Source organism: Alexandromys fortis, unplaced genomic scaffold, assembly GCF_014885135.2.
Source record: "Alexandromys fortis isolate MF-2015 unplaced genomic scaffold, M_Fortis_MF-2015_v1.1 scaffold_153, whole genome shotgun sequence".
In the NCBI taxonomy this organism is placed as follows: domain Eukaryota; kingdom Metazoa; phylum Chordata; class Mammalia; order Rodentia; family Cricetidae; genus Alexandromys; species Alexandromys fortis.
In genome coordinates, this window is record NW_026068032.1 from 1,589,789 (window position 1) to 1,608,488 (window position 18,700).

The window sequence follows — 18,700 nt, forward strand, 5'->3', positions numbered from 1 at the left end:
TTACTTTTTTAAAGGCATTTTATCACAGTAATGAGAAAAGGAATTCAGACAGCAACCCAACATCCCGGCGCTGCCTGCCATCCAGGAGCAAGGCACTCTCCGAGTAAACACGTCGACGACGGCCATCACAGTCACATTTCGGTGCCAGCATCGGAGCCTTACTACATTGTCTTGTGCATACAGAGGATGCCGAATTTCTGATTGCTAAAGACAAACGAGCCTTGTGTCTGCCACCACCCCAGAGACTATGCGCAAAACTCTTCATACTATTTCTTGGAATCCAACCAGGTAAACTTACTTCGTGCTCTCAGCATTCCTGTAAGATTTCATTTCTCTGAGTGATGACCTTCTCACCATGAAGCAGGAAATGTGCACAGGAGGGAGGGAGGTAAGGTGCAAGAGGGGAGCCCACTGGCTGCTCTCTGAGAGAATTCTAGAAAGCAAGAGCAAACCCGGAGCGCTGTGTGGAGAGCACCAGGCAAGGGCAGGAGTGGGCCGTCAGCCGTCGGTACTCCTCAGACTGCAGCTTCCTTCTGAAGGTCTTGACCAGGGGATGACCGTGCAGTAACATGAGTCATGACACCTCCAGAGTCAGCTAGCAGAAGTCAGCTCACTGGGAGAAATGACGGCAGGAGTCATGGGGACACATCAAAGCTCTGTCACTGTCTGAGGGGACAAGGGACTGAAGCCAAAGTTCTCTCGGTAAACCAGAAACGGATTCTGTCAGCCAACACTTGCAAAAGCTTCTTAAATGCTGACTGAGAAACGTTAGAGCTTCTTCTAGTCATTATGTTTTAACTGGAGAAGCACAGGGCCTCCTGGTTTAATTTCTACTTTGGACAGTTCACCCAGCTACTGGAGGCAGGGACTGAGGCACCTGTTCCCTGCAGTTTGTTCAATGTGTGTGCATTACAGGACCGCCTGCCAGGCGGGCACCGCCCACAGTGGGCGGGGCTTTCCCACATCCATCATCAGTCAGGGAAAGGCCCACAGACTTGTCTATGGGCAAATCTGATGAAGGCAATTCTTCACTTGAGGTTCCCTCCTATAGGTGACTCTAGTTTGTATGAAGGTGACGCGTGGTGACACAGACATCCATCATATGAGTGACATGCCTCCTTGATCATGCCGAACTAGAGCTGTCACGCTGTTCTCCTGCGTAAGCTCCAGCTATGGCTCTGTGTCCACACGTTTAAAATGAAAACAAAAACATCAGTGCAAATCCTCAAAACATTTGTGCGATTTTTCCCGTTCCCTTTTTGGTTTAATTTCTCCCATTATCTATTTAGATTCCAGTATTTTCAGCCATTCTCTCTCTCATGTCTTTCCAAAATGTTGAACTGAATTTTTCCAGGTCTGAGATTCAAAATGGCTGACACTGGATGTCGGGGAACCCCAAAATAAACAGAGATGTAATGTGTTAAGTAACTATTTCTGGCAGATGCCACTTTTGTGTGCCTGTAAAAATATGGCCTTGGGGTCACTGGGGAAGAGGAAACTCCAGCTGGAAAAACACCTCAATCAGACTGTACATAAGCCAGCCTGTGGGCCACTTGCTGATTGATGGATGGTTTATACGAAAGGGCCCAGCCCACTGCGGATAGCGCTACCCCTTGGCAGGGTGAGGAAGTGAGGAAGCCAGTAAGTGGTGCTCTTCCATGGTCCTTGCCTCCAGGTTCCTGCCTCCAGGACCCTGCCTTGCTTGAGTTCCTGATTTTGCCTCCCTCAATGGGCTGTGTTATAATAAAGACCTGTAAGTCAAACATAAACTACTTCTTCCTCTATTGGTTTTTGGTCATGCTTTTTCTCCACAGCAATGCAAACCTAAGCAGATACCGCCCTGCCTGCAGGGTCGACGAGCTTCTATCAGGAGTGTGGCAGATGACTGGAGACTGCGGTTCATGACATGACTTTGCTAATGGAGCACTAGGTAACAGACCTTTCTGTAAAAAACTGTATCAAGGTACTAGCTTTGGAAATAGTAACCCAAAGTCTGGACTCAAAGACTAAATTTAACCACTTAGCGGTAAAATCCACGAACACGGGGTGTGGTTCACAAGACTCACTGAGAACATGGGCCTCATCTATTCGCAGTGTTCCTCACACACTCACGGGATATGAAATAAGTACCACTGGGTCTTTAATTGAAGAAAAAATGAAGAAAGATGACTTCCTGGGGCTGAGGGAATCAAAAAGATAATGCTACACACACACACACACACACACACACACACACACACAATAAGAAACACAGGAAGAGAGAAAAACAGGTTTGAGAGACAATTTAATAAATCTAGTCTGGGAAGTGATAAGTTTCCTGGTGTGATACCCATGCTGAGACTTCCAGAAACAGTTGGAGATGTTGTTCTGGCTTCACGGAGAAATCTTGATTAGCAGAAGCCATGGGAAGCCCAGAGTGGATGAAGCTGTGAAACAGGATAGCACGATGCCCCCAAAAATGGAGGGGAGGGGGGGAAGGGGATGGGAGGGGAGGGAAGGGGAGAGAAGGGGAGAGCAGTTTGGGACTGCAGGACATTATTGCACATGGCTAAACCAAATAGCACCTGGAAAGAAGGGGCCCTCGTAGTAGTCTGGAAGAGAAGCAGGACAGGGGTGCCCTCTGTAATAGAGGCCTCAGCAGGCCAGGTCTTTATAGGAAGATCTGTTACCCAGGGCCCCGTCAGTCAAATTATCTCATTCCCCTCACCACAGCTAGAGGTTCCTGGGGAGGGGGCAATGTCCTCCTTAGGTCTGCATGACTGGGAAAAAGGCCAGGACCATAAACAAACGCGTCCAAGCTAAGCATACCCAACACCCGGCCTTAGCAGATTCACGGTCGCTATATTTTTCTGTTTTATTAATAAACTAATTTTCCTAAAGATATTCTCCCTCTCACAAGCCCCTTCCTGTTGCATGCAGCCCTGCTCTGTCATATATTTTATTCTGGGATATTGAGTAATCTATGATCCACATAGGAGCACTAACACAGGATAGTCATTTGTCTGAACCTGGCCTATTTCATTTAACTCTTCAGTTTCACTCAGCATCCTTTGCAAACCCCACATATCTGTTGCCCAGGAGGACTGGGTTGGGGAGCACTTTATCAAATATTCAGCTATTTGGGCATCTATGGAGGAAAGAGCATTGGGAAAAGGAGGAGGCAAAGGACATGAGGATAAACTCCAACATGCTTCCTAAGCTGATAACAAGGGAAAGCAAAGCAAGCAGTGCTGGAAAGCACAGCGATTCCAGAACCACTGTCACCAGAAAGCCAGACCCGCTGAGCTGGGCCCTCCATTCAGCGCTCAGTGAGACAACACAAGTTGGACTGCTCGTATAGCTGTGGGGTCAGGGTCATGGCGATACACGCTGGTTAGCACAGATAGGCCAACTCTTCTCAAATGGGTCAGAAGGTCTGTAAGGGTTAAGTTCCACGCTAAAGTGCCAGCAGAGATGATCAGGGCCCTGTTCAATGTCTGCTGGCTAACAGGGTGGTCACCAAAGCAAACAAGTAGACTCAGCAAAGACTCCAAGTGAGACCACAAGATGACACGCAGGGTCCATATTTTCATCTCCGCATTCCATGGCTGACTCTTGTATAGTGGGCAGAAGTCCCTGGATGCCGTCGTTCAGCAGAGTCTTCCTTCCTAGCTTCACAGACAAGGGCCAGCACCTGTCTCCTCTGCCAACACCAACACCCTTCTCAGAGCGTTCTAAGAGCACCCACCTGCTGCTTCGTCATCCCACAGCCTCAAGCTGCTAAGCAAAGCTACCCGGACGCTGTCTAGGGCATTAAGGTACACACAGATGACTGACATTCCACTCTGAGCCTGGTCTAGATGAGCAAAGAACTGATTGCCTCAAACCTTCCAGAGAACTCCGAATGCACAGCTTGGCCTGGGAACTCATTTGCAGTCAAGTATAAGAATGTTACGAGTGTGTGGCATGGTGGCTACCTTCAGAATCATCTCTGCTTGGCCTTGTGAACTCACGACTGGGTAAGAAAGGCATGGAAGGCTCACTCCGGCCTCTCTCCCACAGACCGTGTTCCACAGGCACTTTAGCAGTGCAAGGAGGTGGCATCACCCGCTATAAGGAGGTCCGAGGGCCACTCGTGGCAGGAAGGTGTGTGGTGGCATCACCCGCTGTGAGGAGGTCCGAGGGTCACACATGGCAGGAAGGTGTGTGGCAGATGGTCTTCTGAGGCAGCCACTGAAGACTTCAAGGAACATTGGTTAGGAAAGACACGCCACAGAAAAATAAAGTCTAAGAGACGTCACACTTTCTGGCCATCCCAGTTACTAGGTGGTAGTGCCAGCTGACAAGGGGCGCAGCTGAGAACGGCTTTCCTCCTTTCTAAGATACCCATGAAGCATTTCAGGAAAAACACAGCAAAGGCAGCTGAGAGCCCTAGAGAACCTGGTGTCTTACTGCATTTTCTGTTGCTGTGGAAAACACAGCACTTTGTGTACAATAGAGGTTTAATTTTCTCACAGATATGAAGGCTTGGAAGGCCAAGAGCATGTTCCCAACACTCGCCTAATCCCTGGTGAGAGGCGTCTTACTGCATCATGGCAAAGCAGGGGAATCACACAGCAAGACAGAGCAACCCTGCTGCTATGGGATCTCACAGGAAAGCCTCGACTGAGGAATTGCCTAAATCTGGCTGGCCTGTGGAATTCTCTGGGATATTTTCTTAGCTGTTAATCCCTAAAGGAGGGCTCAGCCTACTGTGGGTGGCACCGTTCCCTAGGCAGGTAAAAGCTTGACTGATCGAGCAGCAAGAAGCTTCCTCCAAGTTTCTTGCTTCAGGTCCCCGCTTGAGCTCCTTCCCAGGCTTTCCTCAGCGATAGACAGCGACCTGAAGGGTGGAACAAAACTGCTCCTCTCCTGAGTGATTGTTGCCAGTGTTTGTGCCAGCAACAGGGTGAAACAAGAACGTGTGTGCAGAGAACAGCGAGGTTTCCCACACACGAGCTTCTGCATCCAAACCAGACTCTAGAGGGAGAGCTACAGGTTCCGTTCCGCGTCCTCCTTTAGAGGTGTTAGTTGAATTAATAATGGCTATCGAGATGATCCAGAGAGTGTCTGGGCAGAACCAAGGGGACAGTAAAGCCCTGAGACTGTCTACACTGTGAAACAGTGTCCCCAGTAGACTTCTGAGTAACGGGGTAATTCTGGGGGTAAATGAGCAGCAGGAAGGTGATGCCCAAAGAACCCATTTCAGGTCCTGTCTGGAGAAAAATCTATCTTCTCACTGCTTGTAGATCTTACTTTGAAAGAACTTCCTGCAAAGAATCACATCTGAGATGCGATTCACAAATAAAAGACGTGATTACAAGCATGTTGTTTCAGTGATACAAATCAGTAAGCGGTTAAGCTGGGGGATAACAGTCTCCAGTTGAAGGATGGCCATGAAAGCCCCAGGGTTTTTATTACTTTTTAAAATTGATAGTCCAGTAAGATTCCAATAACATAAAGAATCACATTAATTGGTGCTTTTCAGGGTGATTAATTTCTTCATTTCTTCTCTAGCCATTTGAAATACTCTGTAACATGCCTTGCTTTAAAAATGCAGTATTTTAGCAGAGACTTACAAAGGCTATTGCCTTGCACAGTTTAAACGGTGGTGCAATGGTTTCAGTGTCGTAACTCAACACCAGACTAGTTCAGCCCAGGGACTTTCATGTGGGTTCAGAATGTGCAGGGCTGCAAGTCTTAGCCCTGAAATCTCCAAGAGCAGATCTTGCTAACTCGAAGATGAACAACAACCTGGATTCTCTACATGTAAATTCTGCTTCATTACAACGAAAACTTTACCAAGACTCTCCACTTCCCCTTACATCTGTGCACACCATGTCAGGTCACAGAAAGCTCCACGTTGACCTCTACTCTTCTCTACTTATCCACTCTGAGGGACGTCCTGGGCAATCATGGAGAGTGCCAACCCTCCGTTGACCCGCTACTCAGTATTTGCAAACCCTGTTGTTACTAGCAGGTCACTGCCACACCTATGTGATCCTAGCTCGGTTTGAGTTCTTTGATGCATGGAGTGGGCTCCTCACTCAGAACTCATGTAGCTAGCTAGGTCTAGTAGGAGGGTTATGAGGGCTTCAAAGCCTAGGGATTCAAAGTACCCAGTGGCAACGGAGTGGTCACTTCCTTTCTCTTTGTCCCCCCTTGGCTGGTTCTGATATGTAAAGTTCTGCCCTTTCTGGGCAGGACATGTTTAAATAACTCAGGGTTCACTGATCTCTTTGCGGTTGGGAAAATACTGAAAACGAATACCCAGGGAGGTGTCCACTGACTTACGTGAACCTCGCTTTCTGACCTGAAATCAAGGGTCTCGTCCCTGAGCGCTGGTCCACACCCCACCTCTCCCCAGTTCCATCACCGTTCTTCAGACAATGGGTCTCTCTTGCTCACCTGTCCTTGAGACTTGACCTTGTCTTACTCTTTCTAGTTCTGAGAACTGAAGCTTTGCCTTGTATCCACCTTTGAGACCACGTTCTCTCCCTTCTGTCCTCAAGGTACAGACGCAGACTGTCAATATCTCTAAAATACATCACAGGTGTCTCTGGTTTACCACCTGCTGGCATAAGGTACTTGAGTCCTGGTGCATTCCCCCACCCAGGTGGGTTTATCTGTGCCGTTATTGGCACAGGTCTCCATGAGCAAGACTTACATTACTAAGGGGAAGGAGCAGATTAATGGCGCTGCCTACTCTGACTTGCCAAGCATAGAAACCTGATGTATTATTAACATCTAATGCACAGAATACTCTAAATCAGAACAATCTAGTAGGAAGGACCAATTGCCCACGTTTGCCAGGATCCATTCATTCCTATCCGCAAAAGTCCTACCAACCAAGGTGGGTTTTCTCTCAATAATCTCCAACTAGAACACAAGAAAGGGCTTGGCTGTAACTTGTAGAAAATCATGACTCGATGTTTCTCATGATCATGCTTCTGCCAATCACAACTTGAGCACATCACAACTATGTGCTGTCTCTGCATATAGCACATTCTCCCCTTTACTGGCAGAGAGCTTTTGAAGGACCTTTTCCATTCCCCATAAAGCACTTTTCCTTCCAGACACTGCCAGAAACATTGCCTTCTGGCTTTAATGGCTCATTCCACCCCAGTGGACCTGGATCTGCCCAGCAGCTGTCCTTCTCAGGTTGATCTTGAGGATCAGAATGGCAAGCTATGTGACAGCTACCTCCCTGAGGACAGGGCCATGTCTGTCTTACTCATCTGGGTGTCTCCAGTACCATCTCTGGGTCACAGATAAGGTAGGCACCCCATATATATATATTAGTGAAATTAACGAGTCACTTCCACAAATCCAAAAGTCATCAGTACACCCGTTGCTCAAATGTATTTCTGTGCATCTCATGTATGCAGTGCCCAAGATAATCTCAAATCCCCTTAACTAGAGTTATGTGAGAACGGGCGTGTGTGCCCTGGTCCTCTAGAGGAGCCAATGCTGAGCCGTCTCTCCAGCCAATTTCTTTATATAGTTTAGAAGTGCTTTATGGCAATGTTTTAAATCGATTTGCTGCCTGTGCCATCTTACCCTGTTGAAATAGGGGCGGCGGGGCTGCGTCCCCAACACCCCGGCCGCTTGGCTAGCTCATGCCCGAAATAACAACACACAAACTGTATTCATTTAAGAACTGCTTGGCCCATGAACTCTAGCCCTTACAGGCTAATTCTCACACCTGGACTAGCCCATTTCTAATAATGCGTGTAAGCACCCCAAGGTGCGCTTAACAGGAAGATTCTAGCCTCTGTCCATCCTGGGAGAGTTGAGCATGGCGTCTGTGCTCCGGAGAGCAGAGTCTCTCTGGAAGCAGCGCAGAGTCAGACCTCACTTCCTCTTCCGCCCAGAATTCTATTCTGTTTATTCCTCCCATCTATGTTTCAAGCCATGAGGCCAAGCAGCTGGTTTATTATAACTTAACCAATGAAATCAACAGATTGATATATGACACTCCCACATCATTACCCAGGAAACATTTTTTGAACTTAAAAAAATGTAGGAATGTCACCTTTGAATATTAGTGAAACCACCAGCAGATGTGATACTACTTAGCCTTCACTGAGTGCCTACTATTTCATGTCTACAACCATCTACACGAGCCCCACAGTTCTGTCTGGAACACCTGCTATTACCAAATCTGTTTTGAAGATGGAAACTTAGGGTGAATCGGGGTTAAGAATCCTGATGGACACAGAGCCAGAGTGCAAAGCAGATCAAGTCTGTGCAGCCTTCACACACAGCCATGACACTTAGTGCTTTCCTACCTTCTGATGCAGGCTTTTTCCAGAGAAAACTTCATTTGGAACCAACATTGGGCTAGAGTCTGGTAAACCACCAATTTACTTATTTGAGGATCTTTTCTGTATAATTATCTCCTGGGCATCTCCACTCCCAGGATCTCCAAGTGGGATAAAAATGAGATGTGGTTCAGAGGCTAATACTGCAGGGACAGACGGCCACAGGCAGGTTCCTCTCTGTTCAGATGGAAAAAAGTCAGACAGGGGGAGGCCTGGGAGGTGGCAGAGGACTTGATTCTAAATTCCCAGAAGGCATGCAAAGGCAAACGCAGTAGCATGTGTCTGCAATCCCAGCGGTGCTGTGTGGAGGAAGACAGGAGGAGATAGGCAAACCCCCAGAAGCTGGCAGGCCAGGGCAAGCAGAAGTGATTAAAGAGACCTAGTCTCAAATAAGGTGGAAGACAAGAACTGACATCCAAGATTGTCACTGACCTGCACACATGCACCATGGCATGCGTGTAATTACTTTCTCACACACAAACACACATATCCATACATGCATGCACAGAGATTTCAAAGAAAGAAAATCAGAAAACTATACAAAATAATGGTGAAATCTATTCTATTAGGCTATATTTGAAGCAACAAAATTAAAAATAATAAGATTCAATAATAACTTTTGTTAGAAATCCTGCTAAATGTCCATGGCAAGTGTGCAGCCTGGCCATCAACCCTCTTGCACCTGCAACAGTGAGGTGAACCAAGGTCACAGCAGTCACAGTGAGCAGTGACACTCAGTGACACTGTGCTCTGGAATATTTCTTTGCACTGTGTGAAGAGGTGTTGCTGTGGTTGGTGTAATAAAAAGCTGAATGGCCAATAGTCAGACAAGAGGTAGGCACACACAGAGAGAAACTGGGAACAAGTCAGATGTGCCCTACGAAGAGATAACTAAGCCACATGGTAGAGTGTAGATTTAAAAATTATGGATTAATTAAGTTATAAGAGCTAGGTGGGAAAAGACCTAAGCTAAGTCCAAGCTTTCATAAACAATAATAAGTCTCCAGGTCATTATTTGAGGGCTGGTGGTCCAAAGACAGTCTGACAAGAGAGCTTGCTACATTTGGTGCCCAGTATGCCTGTAAATCCACGTGGGGTTTTATTTTATTTTTTTAAATATAATTTTTTATTGAAAAAAAATTTTTCCGCCTCCTCCCCGCCTCCCATTTCCCTCCCCGTCTCCCTTTTCCCCCCTCCTCCCTCTCCTCTCCCCCTCCCCCCACTCCTCTCCCCCTCCCTCTCCAGTCTGAGGGGCAGTCAGGGTTCCCTGCCCTGTGGAAAGTCCAAAGTCCTCCCCGCTCCATCCTGGTCTAGGAAGGTGGATATCCAAACTGGCTAGGCTCCCACAAAGCCAGAACATGAAGTAGGATCAAAACCCAGTGGCATTGTCCTTGGCTTCTCAGCAGCCCTCATTGTCCGCCATATTCAGAGAGTCCGGTTTTATCCCATGCTTTTTCAGTCGCAGTCCAGCTGGCCTTGGTGAGCTCACAATAGGGTTTAGAGAGCTGAAAAAAATGTTTCAAGTAGTCTAGGTGTTTTTGAAGCACACAGGTGCTGCTCTTTTAAGAGGCCCTGCTCCCAAGCACTTGGGGGGTGGGAGATTAGAAAGAGTGCCCACCAGAGCTGGGGCACAAAGACCTGCTCCAGGCCAGGGCCCACAGTCTTGAGGCTCCGCTCTCACAGACCTGAAGGGGCAGAGACAGCGGCCAGGCCATGTGCTAAGTGGACCACGTGCTGGAGGGCCTAGCTGACACTCGGTATTTTGAAGCTTGACTCCTGCTTTTAGAGAAAACTTTAAGTGCATGGCGGCAGGTGCTTAGAAAGTCAGGTCTGGACTGAGAAAACCTCTGAACAGATATAGTAAGCTTAAAAATGAGCTTAGGTTCTGAAGGGAAAAAAAAGATAATGGGTATAGACAGTCATAGAGAAATACATAGCTTAAAATAAAAAGTGAAGTCTTTAAAGAGGGAGTAAGTAATAGTTTTTTTTTTTTTTTTTAAAAAAGCCATGTAAAGATGGGAACTACACAGGGTGTCTGGATCCTGTATGGGGTGATGTTGACTTTGAATTTTTAAAATGCTGATAAAAACCAATAGCTGCTGAGAGTCATGGGATTATAGAAACTGCTTTATTTAACCAGACTATATATTTCTAAAATGTCTTAACTTCAGAATTAAAGTGATAAAATGTGCTGTGTTAGGGAAGAGGTTGAATTTTTGTTTCCACAGAAAATGAAAAGCTATATATTCCTTCAAAATTAATGAAGTGTTGAAATAAGAGCGGCAGGGCTGCGTCCCCAGCACCCCGGCTGCTTGGCTAGCTTATGCCCGAAATAACAACACACAAACTGTATTCATTTAACCACCGCTTGGCCCATTTCTATCTATCCTCTTCTCGGCTAACTCTCGCACCTGGACTAGCCCATTTCTAGTAATGTGTGTAAGCACCCCAAGGTGCGCTTACTGGGAAGATTCTAGCCTCCCTCCATCCTGGGTCAGAGCTGCCTTGGAGAGCGGAGCCTGGTGTCTCTGCTCCAGAGAGCAGAGCTGTCAGGTCTGTCCGGGAGCAGAGCAGAGTCTGACCTCACTTCCTCTTCTGCCCAGCATCCTATTCTGTTTACTCCTCCCACCTATGTTCTAACCAATAAAATGGGCCAAGCCAGTTTCTTTATTAGCCAATGACCTTCCTCCATCAATGAAGATAATATTTTGGGGGGAAGACCTCCTGAAAATCTTGGCTACAGATATGGAGAAAAAAATCCAAAAAAGACTACAGGACAGGTGACATATGTGCTAATCCCTCTACATGATAACAGCTCTGAGACTGGATGAAACATGATAGATCTTGTTGGCTACAGAGTCCTCATGACTAACTATTACATGTCATCCTTTCATGTGGCATGGACAGAGGTTTGGTGATGTGGTCCAAAGGGACTTATAAAGTTGACAGATGCCTTTTACCTGCTCAAATATAAAACAAAAAATAATCTTTAAATGACATAAAACACATAAACTTTTGAAGGTACTATATATGTGTGTTTGTGTGTTTGTGTATATGTGTGTGTTTTCAAAAAAAGGGGACCAGACATTACTAAAGATGAGACAAGTAGCTCAGGTGATCCAGCCTCTCAGAATGCCTCTGTTTCAGTTTCCTCAAAATTCTGCACCCAGAACAACTCCAAAGCTGGTAGATGAGTGTCCAGCCAAGCTCCACACTTTTCTACCACACAGAGACTGGACAACAAATGATATAGCTCGTTTACCCAGGACTTGGCCATTATCTCAATTTTCTCAGGGTCCTCTGAAAATGCCGTCACACCCAGAAACAGGACGCAGTCTGGAGAACACAAATGCCCACATTCCCAAGAGGTGGGGTAGGTAGTTTTTGGTGTTTGGTGGGTTATGGATGTTTGCTATTATTTAGAGGGGTTCAGGGAGAAAAATAAAGAAGATTAGATTCAGGGCTCTCTTTCTGAAGGAAAGGGAGGTAGAGTATAGAAATGATGGGATAAAAGGGTAGATTGTGGAGTCTACTTTTGAACAGCCACAAGTCTCAAATATTTTACATTGGTATGGATTTTTGTATACTGATACAAATTTAAGGTTGTTTCTATTATGCTGTATGTTTTTACTCTTGTTTAAGGTATTGTACCTACTCACCTCATTTAAAAACAATGTAAATTTCTAGTCCTTGAGAATTATTATTATAAACTATTTAGGATAATTAAGAAATGTAGGTCATTTTTACCTTGGCCCTTTTGATAGGACAGCAGCAGTAGTTAGTTATCTAACAATCAAACTTGTAGTCACATTTGGTATGTTTTCAAGGTTAAACAAGATATATTTTAGATAAACAAGTGATCTTCAAACCCTTCAGAAACATACAGAATATGATATTCAAGATGTTTTAATAACCAGCTGAATGGTGGTGGTGGTACACACTTTTAATCCCAGCACTCAGGGAGGCAGAGGGAGATGGGTCTCTGTGAGTTCAAGGCCAGCCTGGTCTATAGAGTAAATTCCAGGACAGCTAGGGCTACACAGAGAAACTCTGTCTTGAAAATTTTTTAAAAAGATATTTTAATAACCTAAAGCTTTTCGTGACAGTGAGACATTTTTGTTCCTCGCAACACCAAATTACTTCAAAACGGGATGATGGGCATTGAAGAACCTCCTTGTGGAGTTTGCTTTCAATGTGACAAAGCTAGCCATTTGGGTGAGAAACTGCCCTTGCCTCCACTGCTGACAGTATGTTGTCCAAACTGGACAAGCAGGACACAAAAGAAAGCAATTGCCATACTTGGCCAAGACAAGGTAGGACAGTCCTTCCACATTCCTGCTTCACAGAAAAATCTGTCATATATTCTATAGGCTAAAGATGGATGCCCCAACATTATAGAACCTTGTGGGACTGTCCAGGCAGCCAGCTATCGCTGTAATTTCTATATTTTTGGAAGTTATTTACTCTACACTTTTGCTTACTCGGGTGATATTCTATCCTTCCCGGGTCTCTTATGGGGGATGAAGACTAGTTATATCATTTTCCTAAATGTTACTAAATTAAAAAAAAAACTCACAAAGGAGATGTGAACTTTTTAAGGGTTGAAGAGACATAAAATCTTAAGTTGTTTTATCTAAGAAAATGTTTTATGATGGAGGAGGGTTATTTGTTTATGTGTTATTTTCATTGCTTAATAAAGAAACTGCCTTGGCCCTTTTGATAGGACAGCAGCTTAGATAGGCAGAGTAGACGGAACAGAATGCTGGGAAGAAGAAGGCAGCCAGGCAGTTGCCATAGCTCTCCTCTCCGAGATGGATGCAGGTTAAGAATATTCCACGTAAGACACCACCTTGTGGTGCTACACTCATTAGAAATGGGTTAATCAAGATGTGAGAGTTAGCCAGGAAGAGGCTAGAGCTAATGGGCCAAGCAGTGCTTAAAAGAATACAGTTTCCGTGTAATTATTTCGGGTAAAGCTAGCGGTGTGGTGGGCGGGGCTAGGCTAGCTGTGCAGGAGCTGGGTGGGAACGCAGCCCGCCGCTCATATCACTGCAGTTTTAAGGTCTAAAAAGATATTTTTAGGGTGGTAATACAGTTATGATAGGTGATGTACTCATCAAAAGAATAGGTAATAGAGCATTTCCTCAAATACACCAACCACAAATGGACTGGACAGTGAATGTAATGATAACCTGATAACTGTTCTTACTATATATAGTTTTATAGAGTTAAACCTTTTCCTTTTTATTTAGATAAAAGGGGAAATGTGGGATGTTTGCACACTCTGTGAAGATGTATTGCCATGACTGGTGCAATGAAAAGCTGAACTGCCAACAGTTAGACAGGAGGTATAGGCAGGACTCCCAGGCAGAGGGAGAGGAATTGGGAGGAGAACTGATGCCGTGATAAGAAGAGGTAACCAAGTCACATGGCAGAATGTAGATCAAACATAGGGGTTAATTAAACTATAAGAGCTAATTGGTAAAAGTCTAAGCTCTCTTCTTCCTCACTAGGTATTAAGAGATTTGCATTACTACGGCAGTTTTTCAGTGTGTGCTTCTGACTTCCACTTAGAGAAACTGGAAGCTCAAGCTCAGAGAAAAGCCTTTGGCAGCCATTTAGAAGAGGCAGGCTTAGGATGCAGGTCTCCATTTTCAAAGGTGATTTCAACTGAATCTCTTAATATCTCTTCCTCATAGTGATTTCAGAGAATAGGATGAGTAATGAATGTGAAGGCATTCAGCAGATGATGGTGACTGTGTATGTATGTGTGTGTACGTGTGTGTACATGTGTGTGTGTGTGTACGTGTGTGTGCACACATGCCATCAGACAGCCATTTACACAGCAGCCCTCAGAGGATATTTTGGGGTGATGGTAAGTGTTCATGTGGATGGCTTCCACAGTTCATTCCGGTCCATTTGCTATATTTACTAACTATAAAGAACCAGCTATTTGATAGGGCCCGTCCCCCCTCAGGCACCCCACACAGAGCAGACTCTGGAGCTCCGTGTCTGGAATCCCAGGTCTGTTATCTGACAGGACAACAGTGGCATTCTCTGCGCGATTTTCCTGGAGATGCCTGAGCACACTCTCCACATGAGGGGAGGGAGGGTGTAACCTGAGTTCTGAGTATGATGACTGGAAGGGGAAGCCAACTCAAGAAAAGCACAAAGATCTAGACAGTCACAGTATTAGAGATTCGTTCAGTTGGCCGTGGTGGCGTATGCCTATAATCTGAGCACTTGGAAGACTAGGGAAGATGGTACTTGCTTCAAGGGCAGCCAGAACTACATAGACAGATCTTGACTCTAATTAAGTATAATTAATTAATTAATTTGTTAGAAGGAATTGGTGTATGTGGTAATGGAGACTGAGATGTTCCAAGTTCCACAGACACAGGAAAGTTCATGAGCTGATGGTGACTGCAATCAACCCCCAAGTCCCGAGAACCAGGACAGCGACAGAGTCAGTTCCCGCTGCAGGCTGTAGAGAAAAAGCCTTCCCCACCTGTGTCACCATAGCACAAGAAGACACCCAACTCAAGATTAACTCGGCCTTTCTGTCCCCATCAATTCTTCAGCCCCACTTGCATTAGGGAGGGGAGAACTCCAGGCAGTCCGTGAGTTCAAGTGTTACTCTGCAACAGGGACACCCACAGAGCACACACTGTGTACCGGACCACAAGTCTGGGAACCCCGCGGGTTAGCCCAGCTGATCACGGAATAAGCCATCACACTGAAGGACACGGGGCCGCTGTGCAGGGTCTGAGCTCTGAGAACACTTGCTATACACACCCTGGAGCCAAAGGGAAAGCCACCACTGACCTTATCTCCACCACAGACTGTGGGGTACAGCACACACAGAGTGGCAGGGGCAGCTAGGAGAGAATAAAGCTGGTTAAGAGGGGAGGGAGAGGGAGTGCGGGAGAGGGAGGGGTGGGAGGGGGAGGCAGGCCTAGCATGCCAGGGATCTCACCATACTCAGCTTTGAGGGCTCAGCCTAAACTAATGGCTCCATATTTTAAGATCACCTGTAGTTACAGAGGAAGTAGTGTCTAAGAATTGCTTCGAACAACATAAACAATAACTGAGGATTTGCTGGAAGCCTATCAGCCAGGGGCTGGGCTGTTTAAAAACAGCCTCTTTCTGGGCGTGGCTTCTTCATCCCAGTTTGAAAAACAAAACAAAATAAAAAAACCTCCAGTCACTCCCTGCAGCCCTGAACTTTTGCCCCTAAGCTTGTGAACTATCAAGAAAAACAAGTCGCCAGAGGACTTCAAGGTGCTTATACTATAATGAGATCTGTACTCATCAAAAAAATATCCAAAGCAAATTGAACAAAAAAGGATTGTCTGAAATGTCACCCAATGTGGACCTGAGGTACTGTCTATGTGGCCTTAACAAGAACAGCTTTTGGTACCAGACACTTGACGGTCCAAATCCCATTTCCACAATTTTGAGCCGTGATAACTTTGTGGAATAAACTAATCTCTGTGCCTCAGTTTCTCACTTATAATACCTACCCAATAGAGCATTTAGAACCGCCTGGACTACACGCTCATAGGAGTAAATGAGTTCACGTGTGTGGAGCACGCCTAGCCCTGCTCAGAAAGCTATTGGCCTGTGAGTATTCCTGGCTACTGTTCTCAGACAGAGAAAAGAGTGGCAGCTGCTAGGTTAGTTCTGAAAGATGCTGACACAACATTGCCCTTCAGGAATTAGCTTTATCAGGAGAAAAGACATCACCACCCTGTGAGCCATGATCAGGCCTTGCGATAAGTGAGCACTAATGGAAAGTCTGTATCCGAGACAACATGACGGGACCTGAAATGGAAAGAAAGGCCGAGGAGGAACACACGTGCCACACTGCCCTCCACACGGCTCAGGGATCTCTGAGGGAAGGAGGGTAGGAAGGCGCAAGAGCCAGAGGTGGTGGACAACTACAAGAGAACATGATATTCTGGACGTAGCAGGGCAGCTGCACGCAATCAACCTCCAGTCGTACAAAGCCTGTGCCAGCAAGCCAGAGCAAGGCCCACATGGAGAGGGGAGCGGGCACACAATTCCGCCCCTAGCTTTGACGCTACTGGCAATTGTGAGCTGCCATGAGAGGGGCAGAAGGAGTGTAGTCCCTGGTAAGTCCACTCTGCTCCAGTGGAAGACCACATATCCAGGAATATCTGGAGAGCAAAAATTAGTCTTGAGGTGTGTAAAAAGGAAAAGGAACACACTTAGGTGAGGAGGGCTGGGGAAGGGAAGAGCCGGAGGAAGGGAGAACACATTTTATGAGATGCTTAATAAAAGAAAGGGGGGACCTGAGGAGCACCTCCCCACAGCACACACCTCTAATCCGGCACCAGCCAAGCAAGGGAGGCAGACATTTGTGAGTTCAAGACCAGCCTGTCTACACAGCAAGTTCTCGGCCAGCCAGGGCTACCCCGTGAGACACAGAGGCTGCCATGACAGGATGATGGCAGACATCCAGGGTTCCTTCAGAGAAATCCCCAAAGGAAAATACTTGACGTTTGTATACTTCCATAGTCTGAGATAGCTCAAATGAGAGAGAAAGGAGTCTGAGACTGAATGGGATCAGAATTAGGGAGTGGAAGACCACAGCACCAACAGCTGGCTAAGGGCATTTTCAGAGAGATGCTGGGGGAGGGCTGGGCTCCAGCACCTCAGGCTACCAGCACTAAGGGCCCCATCTAACTACTGTCATAATTACAGCCCTGGCGCTAAACAACGTTTGACACGTGCAGGATCATCTTTACCCATGTGCTGGATTATGACTGGGATGACAACGACTTTGGAGATGACTGTAATTATCCACCTGGCAGCTAACACTCCCCACAGAACAACCTCTGATAACTTACACTTGGAAGCTTCTGTTCCTCAAGGCGATTTCAGAAACAGCAATTTCTACTTGTTGTATGGCAATGTTTTCCTCCATAACATGGTTGCTATTTTATGATTTGTTCCAATAGCCATGACAACTAGAGAAAACCATGCAGTGGTACCAGGTCTGTGGCAGGAACACTAGAACCACACATCTTCCTAGTGATAGAAGAGAGGGTCAGAAGACCCTCACCTGAAGTTACAGATGCTGCCTTCACCAGCAGCAAGAGCTCTTGGGAAGTGGGAGGGTAACAGGAAATGGGGCTCCACGGGCCAGCTTTCATGAGGTCTGCTTCCATGACAGGGCAGGACGGGGCATCGCAGCCATGCAGCTGGATGGGGACACCTGTGTTTGTGACGCAAGCCTAGTAAATGCATTGATGTCATCAAGCAGGGCTCTGGTGAAAATGAAGTTTGACCTGCTGCTGCCTGCGGCTCCCCAGGAAAGGAGTTAATTCAGTATTCAGTATGGTTCTTGCTGGTTCAGAGCTGTGGCTTTGAAGAACCACAGAAACACACGAGAATGTGATGCTAGACCCTGATGCTCTGAAATGCCCGACAGTGTTCAGGTCTTGCAGCTGAAGCTGACTAATGTGCAAGAGAAAACGATCGCACTTACGTCTGCACAAGATGAGCTCTTTTTTCCCCAATCAGGTTGATTTAGCAAAAAGAAAAAAGAAAACTTGGAAATTGAAAACTACATCTTTTCTTTAAAAGGTGGGACAGTGTCAAAGAACGTATAAGTGGGGCACAAAGACATGAGAACCATGGTTTGTTGTGACATTTAAAGTCTACCGAGCACTTCACGACAGAACACTGAAAATTCAACGATGCTGCAATGTCCTGAGCTGCTCTTCAAGGCCTGGGCTGGGCCTGGGCTGGGCCTGCTCACTGGCATTCATGAGGACAGCAAGCCCCACAAGAACCTCAGGGTGGATGTCACTCTGTGCCCAGCTCCAGCTCCTCCGGGGTATGGTTCATCTGCCTTCTCTGATGTTCTAATCCCCTTTCAACTCCAGCCTTTGTGGATTTGGGATGATCAGCTATCTGTAAGATTTACAACCCACCGCTTTGATGTTGGATGGACATATCATGTCAACAGTCTTCAATTCCAGAAAATTCTCTTTCTCCTTTCAGGATGTAAGGCCATGTTTTTCTCTCTGCTGACACCTCGCTTTGATATAATAAAGCAGATTTCAGCTCCTTGAGTTTTTCTTAAAGGTGAAACTTAAAAATTCTTATTGTAGGTTGGGGCTTGGTAGAACACCTTAATTTACTGAACCAGCATGCTATGGTCCAAACTCACAGAGCTGAAAGCCCGCAGCTGTTTATGGCACTTGGAAACCCGCAATGCCCTAGCTACTGCAGGGTTTTCAGTATGATGTGTCTGTGGCCACTGGACCTCAGCAGAGCTGCCCTGGTTCTGTCCTCTCCCCTCCGGATGCGGTGAGGAGGCATCATCA

General features: G+C 46.3%; 1 protein-coding gene across 1 annotated transcript in view; it reads right to left on the minus strand.

The window, feature by feature from the left end:
• Lmntd1 (lamin tail domain containing 1) overlaps positions 1 to 18,700 on the minus strand; it is a 246,941-nt gene that overhangs the window by 103,886 nt on the left and 124,355 nt on the right. The window lies entirely within an intron of this gene.